Genomic DNA, 9644 nt, shown 5'->3' on the forward strand with positions numbered 1-9644 from the left:
ATCCTCTCGACCGCCACGACATTGCCCATATTTCTAGGTGGCCTACCTCGGCGATGGTAGCACCCGAGTTTCCACTCGACTCACATTACATTCAAGCATCCTCGGGCAATCCTTCCTAAAGTGGTCGGCCGATCCACACTTATAGCAGAGCGATCACGAAACCAACAGCTCCCGAATGCCATTTGCCACAATGTTGACACTCCGCCTCTCTCGGCGATCATTTCCACCATCTGGCGATCGAAGTGACTCGTGTGGTCACAGGGGTCGATCGCGTCCTCGTCTAGAAAAGCCCAAAGCGCCTCTAGACCGGTTCACATCATCTCAAAATCTCTTGATTGCTGTTGAAGAGACTTTCCGAGGACCTCTTTCGAATTCTCCGGTTCCCACATCAGCTTTTTGTTTCTCCTTTCTAAGCTCTTCGACTTTACAAGCTCGCTCAACAAGTACTACGATCTCTCGTATTTCGAGAATGCCAACGAACATCCTTATATCATCATTCAGCCCATCCTCAAAGCGTTTACATAATAGCTTGGACGAAATGCATTCTCGCGTGTATCGGCTAAGCCTCACAAATTTTCGTTCATAGTCGATGTAGACATAGAACCTTGCTTAAGATCAAGAAATTCCTTCGCTTTTGGTCGATGAATCTCGGTGATATACTTTTTTTTTTTTGAACTTGGTTTGAAAGAATTCCCAAGTCACTTGCTCTCTAGGTACCACGAAGTCGAGTACTCCACCAATAGTAGGTGGAATCACGTAGCAAGGAGATGGTACACTTTAAGCACTCATCGGTGTACAAGATAGCTCATCGAGCACCGGATAGTGTTGTCCAACCAAAATTCAGCTCGTTCGGCATCATCATCATCCGTAGCTTTAAATTCAGTGGCCCCATGTTTTGAATCCTATCGATTGGGGCTTACTTGACCTTATTTGGTCGATTCACGGAGGTATTGTAGTCTTGGGGTTGCATTTGTCGGGAATGGAGGTTGTGGGATAGCCGTGTTAGTTCGAATGTATTGATTAAACCATTCGTTCATCACACTATAAAAGGCTTGCCTAGCCTCATCATTCGGATTGCTGGCCATAGGTTGAGAGTCCACCGCGCTGTCCCTTGTGCGGAGCAGCGCCACACTCTCCACATCATCAGCTATTGCTCGGTTGGGATCGGGATCCATTGCTATAAACAAACTCAAAGTCAAATTGTCGAAATCACCACACTATCGATTCATCATTTAATGGCATGTATAGCTAGACCCCAAACACCTCACGGTAGTCCTAGAATCGACTAAACCGTGGCTCGATACCAATAAAATTGTAACACCCAACCCGAGACCATCGCCGATTGTCGGACACGAGGGTTAGCAAGCCAAGTTCACTTGTTTTGCCCATCCATTGGACATTTCAGTCAGGCTGGAAAAACTGCGTCACTGTCGCCTTTAAAATCATATCTCGAGTTTCAAAACTCGGAAACTGGTTTCGTAAATTTTCCTGAATTTAGACTCATATATCCATCCATGGATTTATTTCTAGAATTTTGGTCGGGCCAATTGGTACAGTTTATTAGTTAAAGTCACCCATGTTACAGGGATCGACTGCTCTGACCTTCGCCCGGTATAACTTGAATATCTCTCTGTACAGAGCTTTAATGCTGGTGCCGTTTGTTTCTAATGAAACTAGACTCAAAATGGAATCTGTACATATAAGGTATGTCTCCTAATTCTTTCTGGATAATATATAGTAAATTTTTAAAGTTGCGACAGGGAACCCAGAAACCGTTCTGGCCCTGTCTTACAATAGCTTTAATATCTCTTAACATGTAACTCCTATGACCATTTCGTTTCTTCCATATGAAAATAGACTCATCAATGTTAATTTACATAGCTGATTCACTATTTAATACCATTCCTACAAATTTTGGTGATTTTTCACATTCACGTTACTGCAGCTGGCAGCATCTGTTTTAAGGTAGGTCTTACCTATTTTGTAGTCTCCATGAACCAACTAGTCTTGCCTTACATAGGTCCACATATGATCATTTTAACCATGCCAATGGCTGATCATGTGACCAACATTCCCATTTCCAATTCATAGTCACATCATGACACCATATATATATATACAAACCGCAAATAGTTTAAGTTGATACTTCACTATTACGAGCCATTTTAAACTTGCGCATACATATACATCATAACATATTTAAACCAACAAGGGTAGTCCTATACATGCCATTTCAAGTTCAACCAAGAATTTATACCAAAATGGGGGCTTGATAGTGTGGATGGCTTCGACTTCAACGATCCCGAATCCGATTGCTATCGGCGAAATCTAGAAAACCGAGAGCCAAAGCGGCGGAGTAAGCATTTTTATGCTTAGTAAGTCTCAAGGAATATAATCAACTCTAATTACAGCAATACATTCACATAGTTAAATGCATCATTTCATTAATGCACATTCACATAATCATACTTACTTCACCATCCCAACTCTTATGTTCATACACAAATAACGGCTTCATTAAGGCCGATAACTCGTTCCATCATAGGAGCGGATATTCACGCTCTTACTCCTAGCGCATAAGCACACACCGCACTTACCTTGTCATTGGGAAATTTCACAAGTGCATTAGCTGAAATTTTCCAGCAAGCTTATAATTTTCAAATCACATACCTTGAGTTTAACCGGATGTCGCTACTCGATCAATCGCCGGGACATAGCCGGTTATGGTAACCCGCACCAAGGCCTACGGGACTTAACCCGGATATCACGATTTGCACAAATGCCTTGGTCTTAGCCGGATAGAATGACTTCGCACGAATGCCTTGGTCTTAGCCGGATGTAGCCACTAGCACAATTGCCTTCGGTCTTAACCCGGTTATAATTTCCAGCATAATTGTCTTGAGGCTTAGCCAGGATATCATTCAATTTCTCATGCACACATACATCAATAATCATTGGACATACATATTTATTTTCGTTACTAAGGCTCAAACACAATTATAATCACTAACATAATCGCCTTGGGACTTAGCCGGGTATCATTCGAATACTCATACACACATAAATCAATAATCAATACATCCATATTTCATTCCACATAATTCAAGTAAGGTCACTTCTTGAGGACTTACCTCGGATGTTGTCGAGCGGCTTTTACGGCTATTCGATTACTTTTCCTTCCCTTGTCCAATTGTGGCCCTCTTAGCTCTTGAGCTAATTCAAACAAATTCAATTTATCAAAACCTCATTGTGCTAGCTTATGGCGAATATGACAAGGAATTTAAATGGTCATATGGCCACCCTTTAGCTTGAATACACAATGGTCATGCACATTTTATACTACATCAAGCAATTCAATACAATTTATTCGAGCATCAAGGAAAAGCTAAGGCCTTCAATAGGCTACCCAAGGCCGAATATACTTGTCCATGTTGAGGCCAATTATGCACTTAATACCACACAAAAACAGCATGCATTTTACTAGTTAATGCTTTGCATATTGTAGCTCAAAACTTACAATATAGCATCAAGCACTCATATGTGTGCTAGGCAGAATGTGCTTACAATTTCACAATTATTCTTCAACATCTTCTTCTTTAAACAAACTTATTCATCACTTCCTTCATAACCAAAACATCATGTGCAAACATATATATACATATATGAGCATGGCGAATTTCAAGGTGTCCATAGCCATCCAAAACACAAATTTTAACTAACATGCAAGAAGCATGAACCATGCTCATGAATGCATCATGGCGAATATGACAATCATGCTCCTTTTCAACTTCAATCATGATAAAACAAAAGAAAGCTCAAAATCTTACTCAAGAGTAGACAATCCATCATTGCATGCATCATCATCAAGCTTCACACTTAGCATGCAATGGCTTTATCACCATAACAACTTTGGCCAAATACCATTTCCATGGCTTAACAAAGATTTGAGCCATGGCTAACATGCACATCAAGTTAGCAACCAAAACATGCATGAAACTCCTAACACAACCTCATACATACCTTAATCTTGATGCAAACTTAGCCAAATCTCCTTCTAGATCTCTTCCAAACCAAGCATGAAGCAAAAATCCTCCTTCTTCCTTAGTTTTGGCTCAAAGAAAGGATGAACAAAATTTTTTCTTTCCTTCTCTACAACTCACGGCAATGGGGGGATTACCACACTCACACACATTTTTTTTTCATTTTTTATCACCCATACACCTTTGTTTATTATTTCACCCTAATGCACCAACAAAACATGTTTCATGACATGTTTAGCCCATCCTCCTTGTCATGGCCGGCCACCACCTATAAAGGGGAATTTGACATGCAAGTCCATTATTTTGCATGCATGCTTTAATTAGTCATCACACATTTCCTATCATACTTTCAAAGTTCATTACTAAGTCCTTTCTTGTGGAATTCACCCTTATAACACTAAATCAATCATCATAAAATGTCATACATGAGCACACACATATTATAGGCATCAAAATAAATTTTTAATTATTTTTATGCCTCGGTTTTGTGGTCCCGAGACCACCTTCCGACTAGGGTCAATTTTGGGCTGTCACACCCGCCGCCGACAGATGTCCCATGCCACGTTTCGTGAACTGCTATGCCCGAGAATGAATGAATTGTGATGTGATATAGCGCCGAATAAGCCACTGCTCTATTCCCGACTCGAAATCTATAAAGGACTTTAAGGGAGAGAAAATAGGGGGCCCTACACCATACATCCTGCTGCCTCGGGACGACTGCACGTTACATCATAGCAGCACGACCAAATGAAGGCGGAAACCTCTTGTATAGGTTGGGCGTTCCTGCGCACCCGGCATCCTGCAAGAAAGGGCCCCTTACTATAGTAAGGGGTCTTTTCTTGCTCGTTAGCGCTTTAGTTTTCAATAAGGACGTTTAGGCCCACACCCCTCCCATTCCATTTTTTTCTCTTCTATTCTTATACTCTTATATCATGAAAATTTTGTTAGCTTTATAAGTATAAGGAAGTCTTTCAAGCTGACTATTCATATTTGTCTTTTCATGTAAATATAGGGCATCTATGGAAATGGTTCAATTCAATCTTGTCTAAGGGGAAATTAGAGTGTAGGCTAAGTCAATCAATGTCTTGGTCCTCTTGACAAGACCCTTGTCAGTGAAGACCCTATTATAAGACAGATCAAAACACTTTGATACTAAGGACGGACCTCTTCCTTAGGTTTCATTCCTTTTCTTTTAGTGCTTGTACCTTATCTCGCATCCAGGAATGATTTCTCTTTGCCTTCAGGTGCGGAAGTGACTGCTTGGTGTGCGTGTGTCCTTGCAAGTTTTTCTATATTTCCAGTCTCAATAAAGGATGTTTTCGCTTCACACCTTGGGTGAGTTCCTAATTAGTCATGGTGCACGAGCGATCGTCATCTTCTTTTTTCTTGCCCCTAGTCAGGGACTAAATTAAGCTTTAATTATCCTAAGTCTTCAATTTTTTCCCTCTCTTTGTCCGAAGTCCGTCCAAGACCATCCTGCATTTCTGAGCTTTAAGTTTAAGTAATGTTTTAAGGAGTGAAAAGCCTTGCAATCAATCTTTATTTTCTGTTCGTGTAATATAAAAAAACCGAAATTTCTTCTTTCCGGGTTCTAACCATCCATTGCCACAGGGTCTTCTTGGGGGGTTCCACCTTTGACTAATTCGCCTAGTCGTCCCTCGTTTGATTCTTTCCATTCTCGTAATGAAGTGGGCCTTTTTTTTCATTGTTTTGTTTGAAGTAAAGGCTTGTTTATTGAGTCTAAGAGCCTACCCGAAGTAAATCCTTATCCTTCTTTTTATTGTTGTGTAAGTAAGCGCCTTGCCATCCTTCCATTCCTCCCTGTTGTATTCGAATCATTTCTTTTCGTAGATCGAGGGAAGGGTTTTTCGGCTCTATCACCATTTGGCCTATCTTCTTCCATTTTCTTTGTCTTGATAATTTCTAAGAGCTGACCCAGAAAAGACTGATTTTCCTTTATTCGTTGACCGAGTGTAAGAGGTTGTTGGAGTTTTATCCCCATTATCCTGAGGCACCGAGTCGATTTCCTTATTTTTTGAGAATGATGAGAGTCAGTGCCAGCGTGCTGCCGAGCCTGTGTCCGGAGTCAAGTCTTTTATTGTTCCGTGAGTGAGTTCAGTGACTGACGATGTTGGAAGTCTTTGATTGGTGTCTAATTACTGTGTAACTGGTGGAGAACCATTAGCGAGCGGCTAAGGGGCAAATTTACTTAACTTAATTGAAATCGTAGGTCTCGGATTCTATTCCGTCTTCTTTTTAGTTTATCAAGATCCGTACTCTGGCTATTCCCTCTCGTAGTCGATTCGGTATGTGTAGTCTTTACCCTAGTAAAAGACTTTGCATAAAATTCAAGTCCCACAGCTCTGAGTTCGTACGAAAACTTCAAACCCAGCTAAGTCTTTCCTTTGTTTCTGAAGGCATCTGCAATTGCGTTATCCTTCCTTGGCACATGAGTAATGCTGGCATCAGGGAAGCATTCGAATAGGCGTTGAGCTAGATCATGGTACATTGCAAGGCCTTCATACCGCACTTCATATTCCGTGGTCATTTGTTTGATGACCAATTCCGCGTTCCCGAAGATCTCAATATGACGGATCTTGAACTTCAAAGCTAGTTCCAGTCCCATAATCAAAGCTTCGTATTCAGCTGCATTATTGGTGCAGACCTTTCCTAGATAGAAGGAATAAGGGAGTATGTCCCTTCCTGATCTGAGAATACCGGGCTTTCTTTTCTCGGGGATAGCCGGTCGCTGAACTGCTAACTGAGCTCTTGAATGCTGAGCCTAGCGGAGTTGCCTGTGTGAGGCATTTAAATTTCCTTCCGATCCCGGGACTCTTTCTTTCGTAAATCTTTGGAGCGTATACCAGAGTGAATCTAAGCATTACTTTATGTGGGAACGTCGATCTATAAATCTTCCATCTCTAGCGTGGATGGATAAGGCTGAAGCTAGTCTTTTTCGTTGTGATGGATTGGATTCTGCAAGAAAGGCTATTCTTGCCTGCTCCGCTACTAAACTCACTTGCCCTAGGGACAGAATCAACTGCTTTATTATAAACTGCTAGTCTTAAGGGAGCTGCCTATTACTCGTTTGGATCGGTTGGCTCATCTGGATCGCCAAGCACTGATAAGAACTAGATATTGTTAGCGCGTTATCCACCACGTTAGAGTGAGTCTTACTACTGAAAGTCTGCCCTTTAACCCATTAGCTCCTTTGTAACCCTTCTATAGAACGCTTGTGGGGAAACCCCTTATGGAACTCGTCCTCGAACTGCTGATACACCTTTTGCCTTTGCCTTACCCGCTACGCCCCTTTATCAGTAGCAGCTGAGGGTGTTTAAAACCTTATCCTTCAAGTGAAAAGAAAAAAGGCCTCATCTCTTCCTCTAGGGATGGAGGTAGGCCCAGCCCACGCTTGTGCGGTGGGTTGCGCTTGTACACGACCTCATAAAAAAAAGAAAGGCTTAACACTTGAAAGTCCCCTTTTCCTGAAAATTCTTTCGAATTTTCAGCATCCTTTTAAAGGTAGGGGAATCGGGGTTACTCAACTCCCCGAGCATCCGTCGCAGAGGATGGAGCGAACCCTACGTAAGGGTGCGGTTCCTTCTCCTCCCTTCTTTGGGGACGAGTTTTTATTTCATAATAGAATATAGGATGGAGTCTCGCTCAGCCCTTTCTGTGCTCATATAATGTAGATTCGCTTGCCCGAATCGGCGGACTTCAGACCTCTATCTGACAAGAGTACCGTCGTGTTGTGGCACTTTATTTTATTTTGGCTCAGAAGGGTTCTGCCTCCTCTAACTCTCCCTGGGTACGGGTTTCCCTTCACTAGGATCCCTCGACTGTGGAATCCTTTCGATCTCTCTCTCCACTCTTTCAATGAGGCACTCTCCTCCTTTCCTTCCCTCTCTAGCTGGCTTGACCCTTGACTCCGCTACCGGAGAAGAGTCCTTGTGTCCCTAGCGCGGGTGATGCCTCTTCCATTAGTGCTCCTTCCTCCGATGCCTCCGCTCGGTCAACCGTCTCTGGAATTGCTGCCTTTTCTGGTTCTGCTTCCACTCCGCCCGCCACCAGTGGAAGCAAGCTAGCTCCCTATGTTGGTTGCCCCTTTCCCCTTTTCATACATAAAATAAGGTAAGCATTCAAGCCCCTCCAGAACCACCAGTTGAACCTCAGTTGAGAAGATCTACTAGAGAGCACCGGTCTTCCCAGAGATATTCTCCTCATGAGTATGTGATGATCACTGATGGGGGAGAACCAGAATGCTACCAAGAGGCTATGTCTCATGAGCACAAGGGAGAGTGGATAAAAGCTATGCCGGAAGAGAAAAAATCCTTGCATGAGAACCACACATTTGAGTTGGTGAAACTGCCTAACCTAAGGGCAAGAGAGCATTCAAAAACAAATGGGTGTTCAGGTTCATGAGAAGATTGAACTGACATAAGGTAAGCTCGATGTTTTGGGGAAAACGATTCATAAGATAAGACAAAAATCCTTCAACAGGATAAGAAATTTGAGAGGATCGACGAACCTGAGAGAGGGATCCAGAATCTGAGGAAGCGGCTGGAAGGAAAGCAACTGGGCTAGACTGCTGATCTTCTGGAGTAATCTTCCCCTGGGAAACATAGTGTAATCGCCGCCGAGAATAAACATGCTGTGCCGGGTGACTGGAATCCTCTGAGGTCAGCTGAACAGACTGACAATCGGCAGAAGATGCTGGGCAAGGCTGCTGGCCTGAAGAGTGAGGCTGATCCGTAACATCAACTGCAGAAGAATGAGGTTCGAGTTGATGAACAGGAGAAGGCCGAAATACATCCCCATCACCATTCTCCCCCGGGTCTTATTAATTAGGTTAAGGAAAATATGAGGCGACCTCATTAAAGAGAACATTCAAGAATACATCGAGTCTCTTGGATTTCACGTCATAGCATCTATACCCGGACTAAGCATATCCAAGAAAGACACAAGTAGTTTCCTTGGGAACAATTTTTCTCTTAACTGCGCAGGAATATGAACAAAACACGTGCATCCAAACACTCGCAAATGCCTATAGGATGGTGCTGCCCCAGTAAGAAGTTCGTGAGGTGCCGCTGCAGCTTATTCCCCCTCTCTTCCCCCCCAAAAAAAAAAGGAGAGAGATGTCCCGTCCCTTCTTTATGCGCATCCATATACATAGCCAGACACAAAGGTGTACAATCCGGCCAAAATCGGCGGTTTTTTAAGTTCATTCACTGTATGTAGGTTCTCTTACTTGCTCTAGTGGCTGGCAAACGCCAACCGAGAGGGGAGAACGAATGGCTTAGGAGTCGACTGGTTCCGAGCGGACTCGTGGAGCTGCTGCTTGGATTATCGTAGAATAAGAGGAGCCGTCTTAGGAAATGACTTAACTTAAAAGGCAGGTGCCGCCGCTGCGAGGCGAGGGAGTAACTTGTCTGGTCTTGCGGTGCACTCACTCCCGTTACGAGAATGAAATGACGCCCCAGCTCGACTCGAGACCAAGACTCCTTACAACTCGCACCAATAGCGGCGCTGAGCGGCCGGAGATTGATTGAAAAGGCAGCCCTGCCGCCCCCCCTAGCCACCTACCTACTCGTGCTCGTAGCTCGA

Source organism: Gossypium arboreum, chromosome 5 (genome assembly GCF_025698485.1).
Source record: "Gossypium arboreum isolate Shixiya-1 chromosome 5, ASM2569848v2, whole genome shotgun sequence".
Lineage (NCBI taxonomy): Eukaryota > Viridiplantae > Streptophyta > Magnoliopsida > Malvales > Malvaceae > Gossypium > Gossypium arboreum.